Source organism: Tachypleus tridentatus, chromosome 6 (assembly GCF_004210375.1).
Source record: "Tachypleus tridentatus isolate NWPU-2018 chromosome 6, ASM421037v1, whole genome shotgun sequence".
Classification (NCBI taxonomy): domain Eukaryota; kingdom Metazoa; phylum Arthropoda; class Merostomata; order Xiphosura; family Limulidae; genus Tachypleus; species Tachypleus tridentatus.
In genome coordinates this window covers 118,305,547-118,323,364 of record NC_134830.1, presented here as the reverse complement: position 1 = coordinate 118,323,364, position 17,818 = coordinate 118,305,547, and the positions used below count along the sequence as shown (strand labels likewise).

At 35.8% G+C, this 17,818-nt stretch overlaps 1 protein-coding gene and 1 long non-coding RNA gene across 5 annotated transcripts in view; one reads left to right on the top strand and one right to left on the bottom strand.

Annotated features, from left to right (window-relative positions):
• Window positions 1–17,818, bottom strand: part of LOC143253420 (uncharacterized) — a 240,221-nt gene that overhangs the window by 115,721 nt on the left and 106,682 nt on the right. The window lies entirely within an intron of this gene.
• LOC143253422 (uncharacterized) overlaps window positions 4,567–17,818 on the top strand; it is a 111,205-nt gene continuing 97,953 nt past the window's right edge. The window contains exon 1 of the long non-coding RNA XR_013029569.1: window positions 4,567–4,878. This is a non-coding gene — a long non-coding RNA (uncharacterized LOC143253422). The remainder of the gene's footprint in view (window positions 4,879–17,818) is intronic.

Here is a 17,818-nt window from a genome sequence, read left to right as displayed (position 1 = left end):
ACTGGCTTGTAAGGTGATAAAACACCACAAGAACTGGCTTGTAAGGTGATAAAACACCACAAGAACTGGCTTGTAAAGTGATAAAACACCACAAGAACTGGCTTGTAAGGTGATAAAACACCACAAGAACTGGCTTGTAAAGTGGTAAAACACCACAAGAACTGGCTTGTAAAGTGGTAAAACACCACAAGAACTGGTTTGTAAAGTGGTAAAACACCACAAGAACTGGTTTGTAAAGTGGTAAAACACCACAAGAACTGGTTTGTAAAGTGGTCAAACATTACATCTGGTAGACACCACAAGAACTGGGTTGTAAAGTGGTAAAACATTACATCTGGTAGACACCACAAGAACTGGTTTGTAAAGTGGTAAAACATTACATCTGGTAGACACCACAAGAACTGGTTTGTAAAGTGGTAAAACATTACATCTGGTAGACACCACAAGAACTGGTTTGTAAAGTGGTAAAATATTACATCTGGTAGACACCACAAGAACTGGGTTGTAAAGTGGTAAAATATTACATCTGGTAGACACTACAAGAACTGGTTTGTAAAGTGGTAAAACATTACATCTGGTAGACACTACAAGAACTGGTTTGTAAAGTGGTAAAACATTACATCTGGTAGACACCACAAGAACTGGTTTGTAAAGTGGTAAAACATTACATCTGGTAGACACCACAAGAACTGGTTTGTAAAGTGGTAAAACATTACATCTGGTAGACACTACAAGAACTGTTTTGCAAAGTGGTAAAATATTACATCTGGTAGACACTACAAGAACTGTTTTGCAAAGTGGTAAAATATTACATCTGGTAGACACCACAAGAACTGGTTTGTAAAGTGGTAAAACATTACATCTGGTAGACACCACAAGAACTGGTTTGTAAAGTGGTAAAATATTACATCTGGTAGACACTACAAGAACTGTTTTGCAAAGTGGTAAAATATTACATCTGGTAGACACTACAAGAACTGTTTTGCAAAGTGGTAAAATATTACATCTGGTAGACACTACAAGAACTGGTTTGTAAAGTGGTAAAATATTACATCTGGTAGACACCACAAGAACTGTTTTGCAAAGTGGTAAAATATTACATCTGGTAGACACTACAAGAACTGTTTTGCAAAGTGGTAAAATATTACATCTGGTAGACACTACAAGAACTGGTTTGTAAAGTGGTAAAATATTACATCTGGTAGACACCACAAGAACTGTTTTGCAAAGTGGTAAAATATTACATCTGGTAGACACTACAAGAACTGTTTTGCAAAGTGGTAAAATATTACATCTGGTAGACACCACAAGAACTGTTTTGCAAAGTGGTAAAATATTACATCTGGTAGACACTACAAGAACTGGTTTGTAAAGTGGTAAAATATTACATCTGGTAGACACCACAAGAACTGTTTTGCAAAGTGGTAAAACATTACATCTGGTAGACACCACAAGAACTGGGTTGTAAAGTGGTAAAATATTACATCTGGTAGACACTACAAGAACTGTTTTGCAAAGTGGTAAAATATTACATCTGGTAGACACTACAAGAACTGTTTTGCAAAGTGGTAAAACATTACATCTGGTAGACACTACAAGAACTGTTTTGCAAAGTGGTAAAATATTACATGTGGTAGACACCACAAGAACTGGGTTGTAAAGTGGTAAAACATTACATCTGGTAGACACTACAAGAACTGTTTTGCAAAGTGGTAAAACATTACATCTGGTAGACACTACAAGAACTGTTTTGCAAAGTGGTAAAATATTACATCTGGTAGACACTACAAGAACTGTTTTGCAAAGTGGTAAAACATTACATCTGGTAGACACTACAAGAACTGTTTTGCAAAGTGGTAAAATATTACATCTGGTAGACACTACAAGAACTGTTTTGCAAAGTGGTAAAACATTACATCTGGTAGACACTACAAAAACTGGTTTGCAAAGTGGTAAAATATTACATCTGGTAGACACTACAAGAACTGGTTTGTAAAGTGGTAAAATATTACATCTGGTAGACACCACAAGAACTGTTTTGCAAAGTGGTAAAATATTACATCTGGTAGACACCAGATGGCAACATACCATTTTCATTTTTTCTTCTTTGTTTCATTAACAACCGAACATGTACATGTACATACAAGTGCATATGAACTTGTCACTAGAATACCCATCTACGAATATGAAAAATAACGTTGACAGATCATAATGGATGTGGAAGTGTGGCTTGTAAGAAAAGAACGGAACGTAACTCAAATGGAAGCGTGGCTTGTGTGGGCCTATGAACGTGATGGATATGGAAGTGTGGCTTGTGTGGGCCTATGAACGTGATGGATATGGAAGTGTGGCTTGTGGTTTGTTTGTTTGTTGTTGTTGTTTTTTGCTTTTGAAATTTGTGCAAAGCTACACCGGAGCTATCTGCGCTAGCCGTCCCTAATTTAGCAGTCATCACCACCCACCGCCAACTTTTGGGATACTCTTTTACCAACGAATAGTGGGATTGGCCGTAATATTACAACGCCCCCACGACTGAAAGGTCGAGCATGTTTAATATGACGGGAATTCGAACCTGCGACCGTCGGATTAAGAGTCGAATGCCTTAACCGCTTGGCCATGAGGGGCCGACCCAATGGAAAGCAAGAACTTTTTTCACTACGTCACGCACACTTCTAACTCCACATACTGTTCATCTAACTTGGCAGCTGATGTTCTGTCGGTCGAAAGTATAAAGCTTTTAGTCAGTGTCATCCGGTAAGAAAACAATTCTAATTAAAATCCACGAAAACGTAAACACTCCACCTTTAAGAGAAAGTATGTTTTACCTCTTTACATAATGGGTTCAATACAGTAATATACAACAACAAAAACCGAACTTCTTAAGCAAGGTTTCTCATATTGCCGATATTACACGGATTATGGCCAACAATGTTGATAATAAATATGGTCCCCTACTGACGATTCGATCGATACATTATAATCCATATAGGCTTTAATTTCTTTTGTATATGGATTTATAGCACTAAGTGTTTCTGGTCAGTTTGCTATATAAAATCACTTTCATTATTCATAAGTTTTTTCTTTAATTTTCGTTTTGGTCTATAAAGTTAGCCATTTATGAAGAATTACTAATAAGTTTCCCTGCTTTAAACCATACTCATAATGAACATTATTCAATCTGCAACAGCACGCACACCACGAGTTTTTACTGTTTCTTTTCAGTCCATTTCTTAAAAAAACAACAACAAAAAACAGTTAAAACAAAAGATATTCAAAACTAAGGGTTCGATTTAAATTTCTATTTCGATAAAGTTACAGTTAAATTGCCTCGTACAATACTTCTTTTTTTCACCCCTGAATTTTGTCATGTTACAAAAGACAACAACAACAGAAAAGATGCTTGAAAAGACATTCTGAATGGATTTATTAAAGTACCTGGTTTGTTTGCTTGAGAAATTAACTTTCAACTGATAGACTAAATAGAGGAAAGACAATTTGTGAACAGTGCCTATTCTCGTCTGGTTCAATAGAGGACTGGGACTTTTTATAAGGCACCCAAGGATGCAGAACATGAAAGGCAATTTTTTTTAAAGATTAGACTCGCTGTCGGGGTTGCTTATCAGTAGGCCACGCCCAGCCAAGGAGGTAAGATTAGGTTGATTTCTGCCGGATAATTCACCCCACATTGGGGTAACTCAAATTTAAGTACACTGTTTAGATTTACACTCAAACTTGCTTTTAAGTAAATTAGAGAGAATGTACCTTCGTCTAATTGTTTTCGCGCTAAACTATTCAAAAGCTGGCTACCTGTGCTAACCGTTCCTAATTTTGAAACGATCAGCTAGACTTTCGGGCTACTCCTGTCTGAATGAACAGTTGCACTTGAATACCACTTTTATAACGCACTCGTGATCCCAAAGTATGGAGCATGATTTTATAGCAAGGGGACACATACCACGAACCTCCTGACTCACATTACGGAGTCGCTGACCAGTCGGTAGGCCATACTATTACTTTAAAACCACAGATGACTATGCGCATATAGCCCCTTATTCTGTTTTGCGCATAAACTGTGAAACGAACAAATAACCGCTGTAATAAACTCTAGTTTCAATTACTTATAATTATTTCTAAATTAAAGTTTTAATTTTATTAAAACTTTGACTCTTGCTTTGGTCAGTTTTCCTTATCTTTCCAAATAATCTTTATGGTATATGATTTTATATTCCCTAGATTGAGATATTCTAAGCCTGTAAAGATATACATATTTTAATGGTAGATAAACAGCCTCTCATGTCGGAAAAGTGCTTTTAAATAAATTAACAAAGAAAACAGCCATATAACCGGTACGTTCTGGCTTAAGTACATGCGTAATCAAGTACAGTTAGCTTTATAATATGACCAGCCTTGTTGACCTTCAATCTTGTTCTCTTCCAGACGCTACGCGGTTTTAGCACTACATTTGAAACTTTTATTAAAGACATAAAGCCACCGAAAAACAACAGCATAGAAGCTAGCGTTAAGAGCCACTCTTTCCCGGTACACCGCTGAGATTCAACTGAATTCTCTCTATATGCATACCTCTTTTAACTCAATAGACTGAGCCCTATATTATTTTATTAAGTTCATAAAATAATAATAACAAACATTCATGTACGACAGTAGTGTTGTTACGTTTGTTTATCTACGCCACGAGCACTGGTAGTTGCGTGATGGAATTTCAAGGACGTGGAGACTATTACAGTTACAAGAGCGTGCTTGACTTTAGAGCAACGCGGCCGTCGTTGAAGGCAACGACATTTTTGAACAAAGAAAATGACTTTCTCTGTCAAATGTCACTTCTTCCATCTGCTTCGTCGAGTCGAAAAAGAAACTTTCGTAAGTTTTGTTGAATTATTTGGTCGGCATATGTAACTACTGAAATTTATAAAGGTGTTTTTATTCACTAATCAGTTGCTAGGTTTTATACTCTGAATTGTATCTTCTTCCTCACGATATTTTTCCTCACATTAATCCAATGAAAACCGCAATGTTTCATAGCTTAATATTCGTGCTCGAGATCACATCGTTTCGTTTGTGATTTTCAAAAAAAAAAAAAAAAAAATCACTGTAAGACTTATCTAAAAACTCTCCGGATTTGACCCAGTCTTCTAAGCCTCCGGTGGCTTAGGCCTAAAGTTCTGTAAATTAAATTTCTAATTGAGCACTTGACGTTTGTTTTATTATTATTTACCTGTAAAATGGTTTGCTCAGTTGTTGTCGTAAATTGAATCACATCAATGATATCTTCATGACACAAATCAATAACATCTGCTACATCAAGTGAGGATATTTGTTCAATTAAGAAACGGCTCTCCACATTCACTTACCCAATGAACAATCAAGTATTCGCTTACAGAACATTAGCTAATGGCTTTAATGAATGGAAGTTAAGATATTGGAGTTTGTAGTACGACCAATGTTACAGAACTGGAAGTGGGAGTGTTTTCTTTTCGCAAGGTCCTCAGAGTCGGTTATGATCAGAGCCATACGTCTTAGTTATTACTGTTTAAGGTAACATATACCATTAACGTGTTATTATGTTGGTTTTAGCCTTTTTATTTAAAAAAAAGGTCTTTCATACTATGTTTTTTGTAGGAAAATATATTAAAATAGGTACAAAGACATATTCTGGCACATGTTCTGTAACAATAACACTGTGGCTAATTTGTATACTATAAAAATAAAGATGTACAAAAGAAACGTTCCTAATAACTCCCACAAACATGACTGAATGTTCGTGAAAATGGGTCCAGACTTTGATGTAGAATTAGTCTGAATTAAGGGAAACTCTAAACATTAATTCAAGACGAGGTTTTTAGATATTTATAGAGTATATTATTAAAGCAAGTGTGGCGAATTTAATATTATCTTCATGAGAAGTACTGTTGTAGTGGATTAATTATATAATGTGTGTTTCTAATAGATAACATAGTGGAGAACAATGTTTTCGAGTACTCTTTATTAACACGTGAGTAACTATTCTGTGTTGATAAAAGAACCTTGTCTGGATGGCGTGTTTGTGGTCAGTCACTTGTGGTTGTTGGGAAGGGCTGCAAGTCACTTGCTACAACGTACGTGTGACCGCTACCTTGCTCATGGATTGCGAGTTAACTCTACGGAAAGTCACTGTTTCTTTGAGCAAGTAGTGACTTTTGACAAGGCAGAATTCCAGAAAAATTAAAATTAGCCACCTACTGTGAGGGAAGAAGTCTAGATTGGTTTGTAGAGCAATGGAAGGGAACAGGTGGGCAAAACAAAAACAAAAATATGTGTTACGAAACGCCTGCAGAATCGTCGACTTTTGTCCCAGCAAGACTTCTAAAAAAGAAACTCCCTCCTCACCAGTAAGATGAGGAAAATGACGCCCAGTTGGTCCAAAGAGCATGCTGACTGAGCTGAGTTCAACATTCAGAGGTCCGATAGAGGCCCTTTGTGTGATGTCGATATGGAAGAGTTTCATCTAACAATGAAACACCTACAGGGACATGTGACATGGGGATGCATTTCTGGTCAGCGTGTGTGCCGTCTGTATTTTGTAAAAGGCACTATAAATACCGATAAGTACATCAAGACCTTTCAGTTCCGGTTGAAACTACCAATTCGGTATCACCTTGGTGGAACTGACAAGTGTACATTCCAGTATCATCTGTTTCATGCTACACGAGTTAAAAAGGTTTATTATATTCATCCATTCTTTGCAGTAGACATAAAATAAAGAGAAAACTTCACTCTACATCTATTAAAGATACATCTTAGGTTTGATTTCGCTGGTTCAGGTGAAGGACTGTCTTTAAAGATAGAGAATAAGGCAATAGTCCAGATCTTAACCCTAACGAAACTCTTGGAAGGTATTGAATAACAAAGTGCAGATGAAGCACCTTGGAACTGCAGGAAGCCTTAATCTGTGTGTGTCATCATGAACTAGCTCCTACCAACATTCAATCCCTCGTACGTTCTATTTCATGGTGGTATAAAGCAGTTACTAAGGCCAGATGGAGTACAACTAAATGCTACAACAAGAAACCGGCTATGTGACCAATTTTTGTCAATAATGTTAAAGCTTTTATCTTTAAATCTAAGTTTTCTTAGTCAAAGAACACTTTCACATTTGTGAAGCATTTGTTGACGTCTGTGGTAATAACACAATTAGATTGTTAATAAAGATGTTTGAATGACTTACACCACACAATATCCAAAACTATTTCACACTTGTTCTAACACTTTTACAAAACAAAATCTTATAAAAATTACAAGAACAGAGAAGAATATGTAAACAAAATTTAGTGATCCAATAGTTTCTTTTTCCACCATTGCACTTCTGTAGTGTTAACTCTCAAAGTCATACATATAGAGCAACACTGTTCTTTGTACACTTATATAAGTGAACATATATGTATACGTATACCCTGGGATCTTTGGAGAGCAGTCACCATCTCACAACTGCCTGCAGGCAGTGAACGATGATATAGATGTGGGACGTTGTGAGTTTGAGCACCCACATCTTGCTCTCTTAATTTCCAGTTCTATTTACATTGCTACCCATTTATTTGTTTATGTGAGACTGGCGAATGGAGGTTAAGTCTGATAGACAGCGTATCCCCACCACAATATGAGTCCTATTTCTTTTCAGTCACCTCCAAAACCTATGGCATATAATATATTCCACATCATAAATTGTACCCTGGTATCCTTCTAATTAATGCAGTTTTCTGTTTATTATTTTTTAATTTGTTTGCATTCGACTTGTTTTTACGTTATAACAAACTAATATATATGTATACACATAAAACAAGGAATATAACAAACGAAACTACTACCAACGGTAGGTGAAGAAATTTCTCTCAAAGGCTTCACTTTACAATACATATTATACATTTGAATTAATTAAGTTGCGCTAAATTACTCGAGGGCTATGTGGGCTAACCGTCCTTAATTTTGAAGTTATAGACTAGATGGAAGACAGCTAATAAAAAACCACACACCGCCAACTTTTGGGCCACACCAGTCATAGTGGGATTTGACTGACATTTTTATAACGCCAAGTGCGGTACGCATATATTTTTTTTTACGTTAAGGGAGCGCGATTCATGGAACCTGAAAACTTTACAGTTTTAAAAAGGAAAACCACTGAATAATAGTTTTATTTTATGATCATAAATGCACTTGATTTAAAAAAAATTAAAAATAAAGGCTTACAGCGCCATCTAGTGAATGTACATAAAATTAATCTATAAACAGTTCATTCATTCAAAAAACATCAGCAGCAAACATGACTGATTTAGAAAAATTATTTTGAAGCAAGTAAATTTACACAATCAACTTTATCAGTGGAAATTATACACGTTTCAATTAACACAGCTATTACTTATCGAAACAAATACTAATACTCTTAACCTTAAATTACCTATATGTTTTTGTAAAGTTTCGTACCTAAGATGTCCAAATATTGTATCGTAAAGAACTCAAAGAAAATTGGATATAAATCCATCGTTTTCTGATTAATGCATATAGAGGGTCCTAGTTGTAATAAGTGACAATAATTACAATATTGGTGGTATTTTTGTGTTAAATTTGTGCGACTAATATGTTGTTACAACCACTATAGCACACAGAGGTTACGACCTCACAAACAAATAGGTCCCAAAATAGTCTAGAATCGCGTTCAAAAAACCTATGGAACCCTTTGAGTAATTGTAGAATTATCCAGAATTAAATAAACACGTCCGTGTATTTAATTTTTAGATATGGAACTTTTATTTGTGATTAAACACGAAGCTACACAGTGGGCTATCTCTACTCTGCCCACCACGGCTATCGAAAATCGGTTTCTAGCATTGTACGTCCACAGATATACCGCTGTGCCGGTGGGGGAGACAATTATAGGGCTGTTTGTTTTAGACAAAGCTGCACAATGGGCCTTCTACCCCATGTCCGAGTGAGGATCGAGTCCAGAATTCTAGTGTTTTTACCTTTGATGCTTATAGTTGAGTCACTTGGGAGGGGGCAAACATTTAAGGAAATCTATTAGGATGCTTTGGAAATCTCTTTTATATTTTCTTATTTTTTGTTAATCAAATATGGAGCTGATAAAGATGAAATACAGTCTGCGTCAGTTGTTTATCTTTGAGACAATGTTTCCATATCACTCTAGTTACACTAAACACTGGTCACCTTTCTTCCTTGGAATGCAGTTCAAGTGACGAGATCAACTAGACAAAGCTGAAGCCAACAGTAAAATTAAACGTCCTTGTTCTCGACTGGTTTTCTACTCGATGGCTTCTGTATTGCTCAATAAACAGTTGTAATTCTTAAGTAAATATTTGCAGGAGATGCTCGAACGACCGTCAACATATCACATGTGGAACATGGTTTCGTTTAAGATGGATTTAGTTAGCCTAACCTCGTTCCCGGGTAAATACTTAAAGGAAACGCTAAAAGGAATCGCAAAAACCAAATTTTTCGCTAAATGGAGGAGAGAAGGAGATGAAAATGTCTAAGGGCATAAGGAACATGTTGTTTAACCATTTCGTGTTTGTCTATGTTTGTGTCAGCGTATGTTTGTGCAGGACTGGTGAGTCCATATACCCAACAAAATACTTAGAACATGGTGCTCCAGTCTTTCTGGAAAATTTTAGTTAGGTTACACGTACTTTTACCCTTTCTATTCAGGAGTAACTTATGCGACACATGGCTAAACGGCCAGGTTAAGGGCCTCGCGGTCCGCGCAAAACTGTCCCTAGTGATAAATTACTAACCAGAGGAAGGAAATAAGTCAGTAGCACCCGTTGCCTCCCCTAAACGAATAACTGGATTGTATCTCGTTTTAACAATAAAGTTATATATAGCTGACAGTGTATATAGCAGCAACACAGCGATTTCTAACCTTGAGCCTTCCGATCAGCAGTCCAACATGTTAACCATTGGACTACGCCAGGCCCACTTGCCAAATGAGATAAAGTGTTTAGTGTAACAGTGAGAGTTTTGAATCAAAAAACAGATTAATTAGATGCAACAAGTATTTCTGAGTAATGAAATTAACTCAGAAACAGAAAATAAAATTATGGGGGTTAAAGAGTGGCAAATCGTAATCCCATGTTTCTGGCCAACAATAAAACATTCGAGTTTCTGACCAACAATAAGCATCCTTGTTTCTTACCAACAATAAATATCCGTGTTACTGACCAACAATAAATATCCGTGTTTCTATCCAACAATAATAAGCATCCTTATTTCTTACCAACAATAAATATCCGTCTTTCTATCCAACAATAAATATCCGTGTTTCTGACCAACGATAAATATCTGTGTTTCTGACCAATGATAAATATCCGTGTTACTGACCAATGATAAATATCCGTGTTACTGACCAACAATAAATATCCGTGTTTCTGACCAACAATAAATATCCGTGTTTCTGACCAACAATAAATATCCGTGTTTCTGACCAACAATAAATATCCGTGTTACTGACCAACAATTAACTAACGTGAGAAATAAAATCACAATAGTAAAAAAAGCTCGGTAGGAACAATACATTTTATTTTTGGATGATCTAAAAGCATAGTGGAAGCTCTAACATCTTCTAAAATACGAAGAGAAGAACCAAAACACAGAAAGGCACGAGACACGTGCGTCTTGAAATTCTGTGTGTCACAGTTGCTAGAATTTAAGTCTTGCTTAACACAAACGCTTGCTATCAAATCCGAAAAAAAAACGAAAACTAACTCCTGGTAAAACGGGACATTTAGCCAAGAAGGGTAAACAATTGGAACATATCACAAGAAATATCATACATTTACATCAGAAATGTTTTCGACGTTAAACAACTGCTTTTTGTACCCCCTCCTCTCCATTCATTATTTTCATTTTCCTCTAATGGCAAGATGCCAGAAACTGATAGGACGTGTTTTAGTCCGTCCATAATACCGTGGGGATGAGCACATAAATTTTCCAAGCATCATTTCCCACTAGCAGAAGAGCTAATCCGTTACGACGTGCCTTAGTACCGTGACACTCACGTGATGAATACGTTGTAATGTCAAACACAATAAGCCTTTCTGAGTACGAAAATGAACTAGATAACTTTTTCTCTTAGAAATGAAGGCAGATTTTTGTCCATCACGGCCAGAAAAAAAAAAAACACAAATAAATGAAAACAAAACTATCGTATTGATGCTACCATTAATGTCATAGTATTGTTACAGTAAATACTCGTCGCTTCGGTTATAATCTCCTTACCAGCTTACATCTTGACAATAAAATCGTGTTTACAAAAGTAAAACCCAGAGTTTGTATTTAACGGAGAACCGCGGAAGCAATTCGGATTGAAATGATGACTCAATAAAAAAGGACGAAGTTGCAAAACGATCTCAATGGTTTCATCTGAGTAGAAACATTTTTACCCTTAACTCACTGGTTGACAAAAAAAACCAAAAAAAAACCGATGAATTCGAATAATATTGTAACTGGTGCAGTGAAACGCGATTCGCTGTCATCGGGGTTGAGAGTATACTTGAGATGTTTTACATCCGGTTGAATTCTTCAAACCTGCTGACAAGGCTATCAGTCAGACGGTGTGTCCAAACGCGTCACTTTTGTTTAGATAACAAACTCATAGATCAAGGTGTTTTTTTTTATTCAAAGAATGCACTTGTAAATCAACAACAGAACTCGAAAATATATTCAAATGACAACAACTTGTAAAATGAATTCATAAATCAAAATTTTTGCTAGAGATTATATTAAACAGAAGAGGGCGTGCTTTATAAACAACTTGTAAATATTTTCTATACAGTATTTGAAAACCAGTCATCCCGGTTTATTAAGGCCTTGTTAATGGGGGACAATAAACTGGACAAACAGTTTAACACTGAGTTTAACAAACTGATTTATTGACAATCACTACCCGCTAAAAACCAACAAACTGTACAAACAGTTTAACACCAAACTTAACAAGCTGAACTAGTGACCACCAAACTGGACATACAGTTTAGTCCAGAACTTAACAAACTGAACTGGTGACCAACATTACCTGCTGAAAACCAATAAATTGGACAAACAGTTTAACACTGAACTTTTCAAGTCACTGAACACGCCAAAGTTGTATCAGTAAATCGCGCTGTCGCAAAAGAAAACAAAATCACATCTACTATACCCCAAACATACCCAGTACTTTCCAATAAAACTTGAAACCAATGAAACAAACACCAGTTTAATCTCCAAATTAATAGGCACACTGACAGCACATTATCTATCAGGTTTGATTGGTGCAGACAGTGTGACTAATGAAACGTCAAAACAGATAACTGGACGTACTATTGACAGCAGAGCGACTTTAAGTCCCTATACTGATCGATGGTGCTACGAAAAACTGGCAGAATATTCCAGTTCTTTGAAATGTACTGAAACCTATCATTAAAAAGAAGAGTGTTTGTTTTTGAATTCCGCGCAAAGCTACACGAGGGCTATTTGAGCTAGCCGTCCCTAATTTAGCAGTGTAAGACTAGAGGGAAGGAAGCGAGTCATCATCACCCACCGCCAACTCTTGGGCTACTCTTTTACCAACGAACAATGGGATTGACCGTAACATTATAACGCCTATACGGCTAAAAGGGGCGAGCATGTTTCATGTGAGGGGGTTCGAAGCTGCGACCCTCAGATTACCAGTCGAACGCCTTAACCCACCTGACAATGGGAGGCCGAGAGAGAGACAGACATACACGAGGTCGTCTTTGTATGGATTTTTGAAGATACCGTGTTTCTCCGAAAATAAGACAGGGCTTATATTAATTTTCACTCCAAAATATGACACTAGGGCTTATTTTCGGGGGATGTCTTATTTTGATATATTAAAAAAATGAAGTTACAAAGTAAAACTATTAAACTAACCATTTAAAATAAACTATTATTAAACTATTAAACTAACTGATTAATACTTAAACAAACTAATTAATAAATTATTTTTTTTTATTTCTTTCCTCTTCCTGCCACTCTTAACTAGGGCTTATTTTAAGGGTAGGGCTTATATTAAAACTATCCCCAAAAATCACACTAGGTCTTATTTTATGGGTAGGTCTTATTATCGGAGAAACACGGTATCAATAATTACAAAATAGGCACATTACACTCAGATGTGTAAGTGTATATCAGATACTACGTTGTTTTAAGCTTACTCAAAACAAACAATCATAAAAAACTACCGTTCAACTTCTTTTTTTTTTTTTAATCAAACGGTATTCCGGTTATTAGTACCCACGGTAACCATGGTGACACTGGGACATATATAACTTCCAATGCATATCACTTTCAAGGCGTTTCGCGTAGAATGACGAAACGGTGTCCTCAATCTGCCAATGTTATTATGTTGAAGACACAACATTCTTATTATTAAAGAGATTATATCCTCTTATTTGTGGCTTATTCTAATCAGTTCCACTACATAGAAAAGCGACTTATTAAATGAACCGATGTAGAAATATTGGCTGCCTAGTTGTGGCAATAGAAACAGACACCGAATTTCTATTGGAAGTAAAAGGTCATATAGAGTTAAAATAAACTTCCTTCTATCTATAATTTTTTTTCACAAATAAATCGCTTATTAATCTAAACAGAATACATAATTTTCACGTTTGGTTATATGCTGCGTCCACCTCGGTTTTAGCCGTTTAAGCACGTGAACTTATCACTGCTATTTGTGAAATTGCATGAATTTAAGCACAATGCTACACAATGAACCACCTGTACTCTACCCACCACGGGAGTCGAAACCCGATTTCTAGCGTTGTAGGTCTGGAAACATACCGCTGTGTCATTGGGGGGGGGTTCATTTAAAAAACGAATTACGGTGAGTTAAGTGATTGATCAAATGACCACTAGATGACGCTACGGAACCTATTCTTTCTAAACGTGTGTGTGTGACAATGTTACCTTATTATCTAAATGCTGTGGTTATTTTATTATTATTAATGACACGTAAATTCTGCTTTTAATACAAATCTTGCATTTGTTATCATTATTAATGACACGTAAATTCTGCATTTGTTATCATTATTTATGACACGTAAATTCTGCATTTATTATTATATTATTGACACGGTAGACTGCTCTAGATACGGATATCGTATTTGTTATTATTATTAACGACACGTAAAGTCTGCTTTTAATACGAATCTTGCATTCCGTTTGCGAAGTTTTTAACCGAAAAACTAAGAGAAAAATTACTTGTTTCCATTGGTTATTTAAACACATTTGCTACAATAATCTGAATTGTACACATCATTAAATAGACTTTAGTAACTATAGCATACCGAGAAAAAGCCCGATTTAGAAAATTCCACTAGTCAATCTATAATAGAAGAAATACATCGTAAGTACTAAAACCCTGATTTAAATATATATAAATGGACCAGTAGCTAGATGGTTATGGACAAAACATTCCGAACCAACACTCCGGTTTTCATAAAACTAAAAAGAAATGTGCTCACTTGTTATATTTACACTCAGTGTTATAATAACAGTCATAAGAAGTATATTCTGGAACTAAATAATACTTAACAGACCTTCTAATCTCTTTAAGTAAACCCTCATGCCATTCGCTTGTTTGTTGACAAAGCTCCGCATCGGACTCTCTGTCCTGTGCCCAAAAACGGGTACCGAAACTCGATCTTTAATGTTCAGACCTACCGCCAAATAGTCTGATTTTACACCTGGTGTCTTAAATTTGAAACTAGATTAAGGCCATTATTATCAGCTAACCATTTCAAGTGGTCGATATTATCAACCTTTCCCTTCAGACACTCCTTATTCACAAAACAGTATTTCTAAAAACGTATGTCTGAAAGTAAAGGAAAACACATAACTCACAGTATATCTACTTACATCCACTGCCGACTGAGTCTTTCAGTCAGTACCACAATTTATCAGTTTGGTTGAGATAACAGAGACATAGTATTGGTGTAGGCGCTATAAATATATTTAATTTTCATAAACAGCTTACAGGGTGTGAATATGATTAAGTAAGTGAACCCTAACTATTAATAATTCCATCTAGGTTATTTATGAGTCAGAATGATAGTGAATAATTAATAACACAACATACATTATTTATTTTATTTTAGTACTGTTTATTTTTTTATTTAAATCAACTTTGCTTTCGAATGATATGAAATTCCGCTAATTAACTCCATAGTGCGTGATGGTTTGGTTTGTTTTAGCAGTGTAAGACCAGAGGGAAGGCAGCTAGTCATCACCACCTACCAATTGCCAATTTTTTGCCACCTTGCCAATTTTTGGGCAACTCTTTAACCAACGAGTAATGGGATTGACCGTCATATTATAACGCTCCAGAAGTGTGAGCATGTTTGGTGGACTGGGATTCGAACCCGCGACCCTTGGATTGCGAGTCGAGTGCCTAAACCACCTGGCCATGCCAGGCCTAGTGCGTGATAAATCGAGATGTCGATACTCTGGTTCATCTTTATGGTGGTCATTATTTCTCCCTTCACCAACATAAAATAATGACCATACAGTCAAATACCCCCCCCCCCCCCAATCCGGACATGCTCAATAAGTACAGTACTAGTGACTGGTTGATGATATTTACGATACAGATAATTACGAACGTTATGTGGATATAACATAGATAACACTAATTTCTAAAAACAGTGTGCTTCCTATTTTACCGTATTAAACAGTTTATATACATTTCGATATTAAACACTGTTTAAGGAGGAAATTAGTAAATAAACACAGTATTTAAAAAACTAGCTATTAGAAGAGTTATAAGCCTATGTAAGAAGTTTTCTGTTACGAACTCATTACTGCTATTAAAATATATCTCATCTCTCGAGCCTGGACGTTCGATTCACAAGATAAAGGTTACATTCTTTATAAGTATTACGAGCTTTTAAATACATTCTTTATAAGTATTACGAGCTTTTGAATACATTATTTGTAAGTATTACGAGCTTTTGAATACATTCTTTACAAGCATTATGAGCTTTTAAATATATTCTTTGTAATAATATGACCTTTTAATTGTATTTTTATAAGTACTATGAGCTTTTAAATATATTGTTTATAATTATGAGATGTTAAATATACTTTTATAAGAATTATGAGCTTTAAATATATTATTTATAAGTATTTTACTTGTTTGTTTGTTTTTGAATTTCACGCAAAGCTACACGAGGGCTATCTGCGCTAGCCGTCCCTAATTTAGCAGTGTAAAACTAAATTCGGGAAAGCAGCTAGTCATCATCATCCACCGCCAACTCTCGGGCTTCTCTTTTACCAACGAAGTGGGACTGACCGTCACATCATAACGCCCCTACGACTGAAAGGAAGAGCATGTTTGGTGTGACAGGGATTCGAGCCCGCAACCCTCAGGTTACGAATCAAACGCCTTAACCCACCTGGCCATGCTGGGTCGCTTTATAAGTATTACGAGCTTTTAAATGTATTTTCGTGAGAGTTACGAGCTTTTAAATATATTCTTTATAAATATTACGAAGTTTTAAATATATTCTTACAAGTATTTAGAGCTTTAAAGTATATTATTATAAGTTTTTTGCATAATCCAATAAAAAAACAAGATCTTCGTCTACAAAGAAACGTCGAACTAAACGTAAAAATTCTTTAAACCATTTTTGGAAATAAACTACAAGCAGCGAAAACTTCTACTATTATCGAATTGTTCGTTCTTCACGTCACTTTGAAATCAATTTTCAAAGAACGAAATGCAGACGGTATTAACCTAACTACTTTGTATTTGATATCAAACTAGGTGATATTTTTTATTGAAGATCTCGACTGAACTAACGATGTATTTGTTGTTTTTTACTCTCATGACTTAACGTTGACAAAGTAACAAGTAAATATGTTTTTATTAATTATTATAGAAAATATATAAATACGTCAAATAAAACGTGATTGTTCCATATTGTCAGTAACTGTTCACGTATTCTGAGTTGTTATTAAATACACAGTTATACAAACAGCTATCTGTACTCTCTACCCACAACGAGTATAAGTGAAACCCAATTTCTAGCTGTATAAGTCGATAGGCATAGCGCTGTGCCACTGAGGCAATTACTCCGAGTTAAACTTGTGTTATTTTCTTGATCCTGAGAACAGGTTATTAGCCTGAAAAGTTATGTGACAACTTTTGTCGAAAGAAACGTTTCTAGAAACTACGTCGACTTCACAGTGGCTCATCGGCCACGTCTGTAGGATTATAACGCCTAAAACCGGGTTTAGATACTGTGGTGGCTACCGCTCATTGTACAGGTTAACAGGAAAACAAATCAGAAACCATGTCCCTCCCCCAGTGGCAAGTTTGTAGGATTAAAGCGCTAGAAACCGAGTTTCGATACCCGTGGTGGGCATAGCATAGATAGCCCATGGTGTAGCTTTGCGCTTAACAACAGTCAGACTAGAAACTACAAATGCGACTCCAAATGGCTTCAAAAAAATTTCGAATCCTGGCCCGCCTCATGCCCTAAATCCATTACCGATGTAAATTAACATCCTGGAACAAAAGCTATGTTTAAGCACCAGTAAGGATAAATGTATGAAACGAAAATAAAGCATACAAGTTAAACATTTCACCATTTACTATTATTCCTCATGTTGTCAACTTACAAAAAGCTGTCGAATCACTATATTTCTCACAACAAAAATTTAAAATCGTTTATTCTCAATGGTTCGATACAATGCACTAAAATATCGTTTGTTTCTTAAAAAACAAGTTCATAAACCAGCTGTGAAACGATGTGAA